Source organism: Apaloderma vittatum, unplaced genomic scaffold (genome assembly GCF_000703405.1).
Source record: "Apaloderma vittatum isolate BGI_N311 unplaced genomic scaffold, ASM70340v1 scaffold13030, whole genome shotgun sequence".
NCBI classification, from domain to species: Eukaryota; Metazoa; Chordata; class Aves; order Trogoniformes; family Trogonidae; genus Apaloderma; species Apaloderma vittatum.
In genome coordinates this window covers 4,000-13,224 of record NW_009692942.1, presented here as the reverse complement: position 1 = coordinate 13,224, position 9,225 = coordinate 4,000, and positions in this window count along the sequence as shown.

The following is a 9,225-nucleotide window of genomic DNA, read 5'->3' as shown; positions in this document are numbered from 1 at the left end:
TCCTTTATAAGTAGCAGATCTCCCTAGGACTTGGTAAATAGGAGACCATTGTAGTTTGGTGATCACATAGATCGTCTGCGCTATTAACTCTGTGCATTCCGTTGTGAAATTGTTCAGAAGAAACTGTCAGGGTCTTGATTAGTTGCCCTTAATGGTGCGTATTCTGAACATAAAGGGATACTTTAGGGGGTTTGATAGTGTTCATATATACAAAACTGTGCTAAAACCTTATATGGCATGTGGTGGGGAGCACATCTGGCTTACCTCCTCTAAACCACTCTGTTGAAGGTGCACTTTTTATGGCACAAGGAGAACTGTGATTTCAATATTAAACCATATAACAGATAAGGAGTTACTAACGTGGTTACCAGCCTACTGCAAAAGATTTCTGGATCACAGGTAAAGCATCAGTACATCCTTTCTAAAGATTAATATGTTTAGTTGTTTTTTAAAATGCTTTTTATTATGGAGTTCTGTTAGTGTGGCTGTTTTAGTTGTAGAGCTTCTGCAATTTGTGCTAACAGAAAATCAGAAAAAATTCGACAGAATACTCAGAACATGAGCTTCCCAATGTGTAGACTAGCTGAATAATACTGGACAGCCCTAGGAAGAATTAACTGCAAACCTTTCACCTTTTTCTGGAACAACTCTTGTCAGGAGTACCAATTTTTTCACCAAGTTTTACCAGCTTCTTCTGAACTCCTTTCATATAAGTGGGACAGATATGAAGAAAAATGAAAAGTGATAGCAGTAAATCAGCATCGTTATCAAGCCTGTCCTGTTATTAAGTTTTCCTTGTGAAACTGTTTCAGAGTCATGCAACTCAACAAAATATTTGTAATGACCATATCATATTGCATTGTTTGAAAATTGCAGAGTGATTTTGTTTTTCAAGCTGTAATTTTACAATGCTCTTGGTTATGATTCAAGTTAATGTTGCAAACTCCTCAGAATGTACAAATGGTCTGTCTACTGGCAGGGTACACTAAAGTTTTAAAAAGTCGTCCAGTTTGGCTCATGCTGCTTGATAGATGCCTGCTCAAAGTTTGGCCCTTGACATTTTACAAACTTTAAAAAAACTCACTTATCACAGCAGACTTATTGGCCACATTCTTACCAATTTTTTTATTTTCCCCTCAGCAATCTAAGCAATCATACTTAGTTGGTGGGATAACAAAATTTTGGGAAGCAGAACATTTGTTTACTTGCGTGTGTCTGATTACTATTTTCCTTCTGAAGAGTCAATACAATGGTCAAGTCAGTAACTATTCTTCTAGGGATGCAGACAGCACTTGTTTCCTTTCTGGTGTCATCCTTCTCCATTTCGATGTCTGGGTCTTCCCCTGGTGTTTTTCTGCAGTAGAGAAACAAAACCAAAGCATGTTCTGCTCTACTATCACTTTGACAAAACTCATGCAGCAGATGGGATGCTTGATTCATGTCTTCTGTGTTAACACTGAAAATGCACAATGCTTCCCAAAAGCTTCCTAGGAGGAAAGTTCTGGGTTTACGTCTTAGGCATGATTTGTTAGAAAGGGTAGTTAATAAGGGTAATTAAGAATTGCTGATCACACCAGGTTTCTAATCTTTAAGCGTCAAGTCAATTGGGCTCTGAAGGACACATCACGAAACATGGGTATTTCTAAGGACTTTTTTCATTATGGGTGGGGGGAGGCGGAAAGGATTTCAAAAGACTTCTGCTTCTAACAGCACCCTGGAGGAGTTATAAAGGTTGCAATGATTTTTGTCTTTACTAGGGTGGTATCTGCAAAATTTATCAATATTTTATCCTTCTGTACTCCACAGGAGATCAGAAAGGTCTTCAATTTTGGGGCCATGTTGTGAAATAAATAGGTAGCATTGTATGACCTCATGAAAGATGAGACTTGCTGAGGAGGCACCATCTCATTGGACTAGGGTCTGCTCTGTCAGTACTCGCCAGACCTTACTGTGTCCCCCTGAACATCAGCCATTTCTACCAGACCAGTCATCTTCCTTTTCAGCTTCTTGCACCCTTCAGGGTTCTGCATTAATCTCTCCTCTCTCATCAATGGGGCCTGTATTTAGGAGTTATTCACTGGCTGGAGAAAAGCATCCAATTTCTGGTCTCAGGAATCAGTGCAGACTGGAATTTAGATGTTTACCAGCAAAAAAATATCTAGAGAAATATCTGAAAGACTTGCTAAGATTGCTGAGGTGACCTGGGATAGGCTACCATGGTACCTAGGAGGTACTGTGAAAAGCAGCAACGAGAAGATCACGTTATACAGATGAGGTGATCCAAGAATAGGTATGAGAAAAACGTAAGTAACAGTGACTGAGGTTTTTTTTGGTTTTTTTAAAAATCAAATTACAGTTCATTCCATCAGAACCAATGTATCTGTGACAGGCAAGTCAGTAATGGGTACGTGACTTTACTGGCATAGCTGGAGACCACAAATTGCTTGTCAGCAAAATGAAATCCAGCATTATGAATAATTATGGGAAGCTTGTAGGGAACGCTATTTTTGGTCAGGCCAACTGAGGTTTGGATGAGGTAAAAACCCACGAGTTAGATTGTATTAATCAGATAATTTTAGCGATGCTTGCAAGGGGAAGAGAAGACTGTTAGTGCCTCTTGCATGCAGGCTTATGCCCTATTACTGCCCACAAAAAGGTGCCAAGTTAGTAGGACATAAGGGTAATTGTAACATGGCACAATACCAGTATTTTTGAGAGCATGATTTTTACCAGTGCAGCTAGGTTTTCCCTCAAGCTTATGGGAGTTTTGCTTGGTCTATGGGGGAGTTGTTGGGACTGGGTGGAAAGATTCAGTAAGTGTTTGTTGGAGGATGGACAGCAGCACCAAAAAGATAAAGAGAAACTAGTTTTTCCTGATCTTTCTTTTGTGGAATGTCACATGCCAAAAAGTCTCTGGGGTGCCTATGCACTCACGGCTTTTTGTACTGAGCTATACTGAGACTGAATTCCCCACATCCTGTGTGCCAGAAGGAGACCTTCATCCCACTCTCCCCACTGAAAACCAGGAGCCTGTTAACTGCAAGCAGTTGATTTAACCCCCCCAGATACACTACATAGGTGAGGCCAGTCAGGTTTAGCAGCAGGAACTTCAAGAAGACACACACACACACAGGGTTTTGCAGGCAGAGGAGTGAGGTGACTCAGGGCCTGGCCCCAGGGCTCGGTGGAAGCCGTGACCGTTGATGGCAGTTAGAGCTGCCTGTGCCTGGCGAGGGGCAGATGTAGGCCCCGCCACGGCCTGGGCTCTTGGCCAGCGGGGATCACAGAGCGGGGTCAGCTGGGGCTCCCAGCACTGCCCTGTGGCTCCTGCTGCCTCTGCAGCTTGTCTGCTGATTCTCAGTTCCTTGCTGTGGCTGTTGCAGGTGAATTCTTTCCTTCCATTGTTAATGAAGGTAGGACATGGTCAAGTACTCACAAAAGCCTTTCAGGAGTCAGGGCAACATGAAAGAACGAATTAAAGAGAGGAACAAGAAATGGACTGTGCTAGTGAAGGCCTACAAGCCCTCGCCTGCAGGTACTAACAGTACAAGTAAGATGCTTTGGTTGCCTGTGTCATAATTTATCTGGTGCTTGTCCTTTGTTTTCCGTGTGTAACGACAGATGGTTCTCCTGCAGCCAGCAGCCCTGTGTGACTGAAGAGCATCTAGGCCAAAAACAAAGCTCTAGCTCTGGCTTTGCAGGAAGAGAAGCTCAAAGTGAGAGAAGCCCTAGATGTCATTCAGTTCTTAAAGGGAGAGAATCAATGCCTGAAGCTTGAGGTCTTTTATTTACAAACACTAGTTCAATCACAGCAAGTGCAGGCACCTGATGAGGTATTTCAACACTGTCTTTGTCTTGCAGTGATAGGGAGTGTCAGAATTGGCTCCAGATATGCCTGAGGTCTCTTTGACTCCTGACAAGTCAGCTACACAGGAAAGAACTTTTTGGGTTTCTCCCTACTTCTGGTAATTAATAACTCCTTTTTTTCTTTTAGCTGCTTCTTCTGTAAGGAGAATCATAGAATCATAGAATGGCCTAGGCTGTAAGGGACCTTAAGAGATCATTTAATCCAACCTCCCTGTCATGGGCAGGGACGCCTCTCAACTAGATCAGGCAACACATGGGGACCGAACGGGGATCGAACCTGTGACCTTGGTGTTACCAGCACTGTGCTCAACTGAGTCAGTGCTCTCCTTTCAGTGGACAGTCTGTGAAATTTGATTTACATGTAGTTCAGTTTTCTCATAACATGATCATGAGATAGGTATATGTGGAGCTGAAAATAACTGCACCAACATGATTTGCACTGTTCCTCAATTAGACAAGCATGTCAGCCTTGTTTTATCTCCTGTCCTCAGAAGCTGCTTGGAAATTACTGTAGTCAGTTGCAGATCGGGGGGCTTGTGAGGTGGTGGCATCCCACCTTCCCACATTTGTTCTGGGGCTTTACTTATGTCTGCCAGCGAGGCTTCCATCTTCTGAGTTTTCCCCTCCAAGCACTTCCATTGCTTTCTACCTGCAGATATACAGTTTGCCTGTGGAGGCGAAGGAGGGGGCTAGCTCTAAGCATGGAAGAATTTGGGTTTGTCTTCTCTCCTGCTGCCAGTCATCTGAAACCTTGCTCTCCTGGGGACTATCAATCTTGTTTCAGCTGCTTAATCACAGTGAAACCTTTCTTGTTGGCAGAATGTGAGAATGTTTCCTTCAGCACTTGTAACAATTCCTCGTCACTGGGCGAGAGCATTTTGTGTAAGTAGCTCTGATTAATTTGTCTTGTCATTTCTCCTATAGTTTTCTTACAGTGAAGCAAGGGGAGAGGCGGATGTAACGCAACAGAAATAATTCCTTGTCCTAAAAGTGAACTATTTTCCCCTCCCTAGGGGAGCTCTGCAACATATTGTAGAACATGAGGAAATTCCTGAGAGTGAGATGAAGGCCACAGCAGATGACAGTAAGCCAGCTGGCTGTGTTTCCGAGGACTGCTCTGAATCTGTCAGTGTCAATGCCATGAAGGAAGTAGAGAGTGGAAAGGAAATCCACTGGGCGTTCCTCCTTCCTGGAGTAAGGAGGAGGTCTGTATGCCTGTGTGCCACGAATACCCCTTTGGTGAGGTAACACATGAAAAACGAGAAGTTCTGTGTAATGGTAGCTATGGTGAGGAGCAGACTTGAATATCAGTAAAGGCTAAAGGGAAGATGTCTGGCAGAATAGGGAACGAATTTGAAAGGTCTGACTCTTGTAGCCCTGCCTCCTAGTAATCTGATCTACTGAAGAGTTGACTAGAGGAATCTCCTTTTATGTGGCCTGTTAGTGTTTACAATGAGCTACTTTTTCAAAGCCCAATATTTGAAAAGGCTGATTGGAGATTAGGTATGAGCCACAACTCAAATTTCTTGGAGTCCTGCTGATAAGATTCGTGTTTTCCTGTGAGGAGAATACCCAAACTGTAGCCTATTTCAGGATGCTTTCTGGAGACTATATACATCTGAGCTTGTCTTGGTGACCACACACTGGGTCTTGCAGATCTTTTTAGAAAACTCTGCAGTTGTCTGACTGATGGAATTAGACAGTATGCAAATTAGACAGTATGCAAATCTTCTCTGGATCTGTAGTTCAGTAGGTACTTTTTGTTCTGAGTTGAATTATTTTTTTTTATTTTTTACTTGTTGACTTAGTGCCAGAGATGGAGACTGTTTCTTCAAATGAAGAGTGGGACTGTCTAGCAATGTGCTCTACAGAAGTACATCCATCAGGCAGTGCTGTTCAGAGATAAGGGCTCATGCAGTATGTCCTTAGGGTTTTGCCTTTCCAGAGGCACCTCATTTAACAAAAGCCTTTTCCAAATAGGATGAAGCTAGACTTGGGAAAAGCCTAGAAGGGCATACTGTTGAAAACACAAATCCCAGTATTGCTCAACAAAATGAGAGCATGGGAGAACTAGAGCAGGTGCTCAAATGAATTCATACAATATACCTGACCTGAGGGAAACTGTATGTAAAAGAGTCTTGTGTAAGGAAAGAGTATGGAGAGAGAAGGATGGAAGGTGCTGGGGAAGGCTACCACAATAAGCCTAGCACAAGTGAAGACTTTCAAAGGAAAGCCAGTGCTGCTGGTTAAGTCCTGTCATGGTAAAGGCCACACTTCTCAGAATGGATGTCAGGCAATGTTTTTTTGATAGAAGGTGACTGACCCAGCTGCCAGCGGAGCTGACCCAGAAGATGTTATGAGCCCTGGCCACAGGATGGGCAGTGTTGATGAGGATTCAGATGGTGGCCTCCACATGCTTCATCATCATAAACTGCCCAGTAAGAGCAGCTCGGTGGACTGAATGGATGTGTGGGCAGAACGTGCAAGATCTGGACCTGAAAGGTGTCTGTCAGAGCTTGAGCAGGAACTCCAGAGAGATGGAACATCCTACACCGGGGCAAAGCTAGCTGGTAAGGGGAGTTTGGAAAGGGATGTGTCCTGATTGACTTCTGTATCTCCTAGACTGTTGTTTTAGGGAAGTACACCGTTTTAAGATAGCTCCTTTTACAAAAGCCTATGAAATGGTGCTGGAAACCTGATATGACAGTGTCATTTATCTTGTTTAGTCAGCAAAGAGATCTGAAGCTGGGTAGTGTTTGAAAACCTTCTTGAAACCAACTGGAAATTGGAAATCAGCTACAAATAAAGAGCATACTGCTAGGAAAAGCTAGGTATTTGGTTTCTTTAATGGCAGGTCAGGGCTTGAAGAGGATCAGCTTAAATATTTCTTTCTTGAATGGAGAAATGAATGTCATAGGTACAGCTGGTGGCTGCTTCATGTCTACCAGTTTATTTGTACATATTGTGCCCTAAGAGCTGTGTTTTCTTGAAGTGTTGGGTGTGTAATGAACTAACGTGCCTTAAAACTCTTTGAACCGAGCAATCTTTTGAGCCTTCTCATTGATGTCTTCAGAGTGTTACCAGCACTGCATGTTCCCACCTCAGCACTGGAGTAACAGGTAACATGAAACACTGTCAACATGATTCCAGGAACAATGTATGTATCCTACTTCTCACTGTATTGCAAGTGAAGCACTGTGGCCTTTCTTAGAAGGCAGGATATGGTGGAGGTTATTTTGGACAGAAAGTTCCAGGATGGCCTTTGAAGAAGAGCCTGATATTAGGAGTACAAAACAGTTCAAAGCAGACTCTAATGTAGTAGCTGGGAGTTGAACTATTGTAAATAGAGGGCGGCACGGGAGATGAATTAGAATCCAAACTTAGTTTTGCTGCGCTATTTTTGCAGGAATATTAAAAGAAATGCAGTTGCAGATGAATATTTTCTGGCAGCCCCAGCAGAAGAAATAAGAAGAATCTCTTGAAATAAAGGAGAAATGTTTTAGTTATCAGTGACTTTTCCTGTCATTCTTAACACCTAGGTAGTTCATGTGTGAGAACATCTGCTACAAATAGGGTCACATCTGGGCATCTGATACTAGGGACATAGGCAAAAGGTTCTCTTGTCTTCTGTAGTCCAAGGAGTATCTTGCCTTTCAGAAAGTGGCTTTGTGTGTAAGGCATAAGGTGACTTTATAGCAGAGGTGATTCTATTCAAACTCTTTTGTGAGAAATAATGTTCATTATTTCTCATTTTATAAATGTTCCATACAATGATGGCTGAACATTAGAAGATGACTTTCCTGTCATGTTTGAAGTAGAACTTTGTTGTGGATGGAGTGCCTAGGGTCACTTGATTGTGAAAGTTTGTGTCTCTTTGAGTCTAACTTACACTATCGGTGTTTTATATTGATGTTTGTAATAAATGCTTTAGGAAGTAGGGGATCTGGGAACTGGTTAGCATCTCTTGCATGCTTTCAGGGTTGTTTTAAGTGTCCTCTGCCAGGTGCTAGAGTCTGGCCTGGACACAGTGCCAGACAGCGCACTTTTCCTCCAGTGGTGTTTCTGTACAAGCACCAGTGTTAGCCAGGCTGTCAGCCCTGGGTTTGAACCCCCAGCTGGGGCTGAAAACCATCTGAGTCAGTAAGCACAGCTACAGATGTGACCTGAGAAACAGAAGGCAAGTTCTGCCTTGATTTGGTGCCTATCTGGCTTGCTGCGAACTGTGAGAGGTGCTCTGCTCTGGGGCATGGGAAGGGAGCTATTGTAAGGGTAGAGAGCTGTTGCCCGCAGAGAGCTTCCCTGCTTTGATCTCACAGACTTGATACATTTGTCCTCTGACAACTGTTAAACCATTTTAGGGCTGCGTAGCACTGGCTGTTTTTTTCTTTGCCTGTCTTCCACTTTCTGAAGTGGCTGCTTCTGTGAGGACAGGAAGAAGGCAAATGCATCCCAGCTCTGTGGTGGCAGAGGACAAGTGTACAGCCTCTGTCTCTAATGGAGAGATTCCCAACCTCACCTGTCCCGTGTGAAGAGGCACGAGGCTTCTCCCCTTCTGTAATTTGTAAAGAGCAGTCACTCTTGCGCTTGCTTTGTCCGTGATGGTCTCAGCAGTTCAGATGAAGGCAGTGCTTGCAGAATGTCTTCTGCCATAATACGGTGTTATGGCTGTTGACCTAAAACTTACAGGCTTGCCATGGGAAGTCAGTAATTCCAGCGGGGAGTGTAACGTGATGTTGCTGTCCCTTTCTGCAGTCTCAGAAGGATATAAATAGGGTGAGCTCTTCCCTCCAGGTCCCTCTTGTCACCTTAGCACCCCTGCAGTGACTGTTTTCTGTGGCTAGAAAGCTAGCTTTGCATGAAGCCTGCCTGAAGCATGGGAAGGCTTCTGAACCTAAGTGTGCTGCTGCTCCTCACTTCTGTACTGGTGCACCTGGGGCTTTGAAAGCAAGGCTGGGTTCTCCTGTGGACATCCTTCATGAGTAGAGTTGTTTTCCTGTAAGAAAATTATAAACTATCCCAAATGACCAAAATGGAAGAATCTCTCCTATTGATGGGGTCTGTCCAGCATGCTGCATGTAGATCAGGGTCCTGTTGAAAGCTACAGCACCCAGGGCTCCCACCATATCAAGGGATATAAGATTTATCTATAAAATTCTCTCCTTACAATGTTCTCTTACCAGTGTGTAATGCACTAGCACCCCCTGTTGCAAGACAGGAGTTATTTACACCCTTGGTAAGCAAGCTGTAACTGGAGTCTTTTTTCAATAGGAAATTAGGAGTCTACAGTTAGACTTCTATAGTTTTAACCTGTGATCATACATGTAATTTATTTTCAGTACCCTTTACAACATATCAAAA